Genomic DNA, 637 nt, shown 5'->3' on the forward strand with positions numbered 1-637 from the left:
GGCTCCAATCTCGACGCATCGTTCCGGAGAGGATTCGTCGAGGCTGATCGAAATTACCGGTTCACAAGTCGGTTCACGCTTCCCTTCTAGGGCTTTGGCCCTTTGAGATTGCCAGAAAACTTCCGAGTCTCGCTCCGAGGCATTCTCATCGAGAGTCAGCTTTCTTTTCTTTTTATGGGAAGTTTCGATCGCAAAGTTCTTTCTTTTTAACTCGGCGGCAAAACATACTCGCGACATCCTGCGGTCTCCTTGTATAATCTCGACTCCACGAGGGGTTGGAAACTTAAGGCACAGATGGAATGTCGAAGGGATCGCTCGCATGGAATTCAGACATGGAGTACCGACGATCGCGTAGTACGATGTTGGGCGGTCGATGACTAAGAATTCCGTGACTTTGATGAACTGGCTTGCGGAGGTTTGCTTCAATCTCGATGCATCGTTCCGGAGAGGATTCATCGAGGCAGATCGAAATTACCGGTTCACAAGTCGGTTCACGCTTCCCTTCTAGGGCTTTGGCCCTTTGAGATTGCCAGAAAACTTCCGAGTCTCGCTCCGAGGCATTCTCATCGAGAGTCAGCTTTCTTTTCTTTTTATGGGAAGTTTCGATCGCAAAGTTCTTTCTTTTTAACTCGGCGGC

Source organism: Brassica oleracea, chromosome C2 (genome assembly GCF_000695525.1).
Source record: "Brassica oleracea var. oleracea cultivar TO1000 chromosome C2, BOL, whole genome shotgun sequence".
NCBI lineage: Eukaryota > Viridiplantae > Streptophyta > Magnoliopsida > Brassicales > Brassicaceae > Brassica > Brassica oleracea.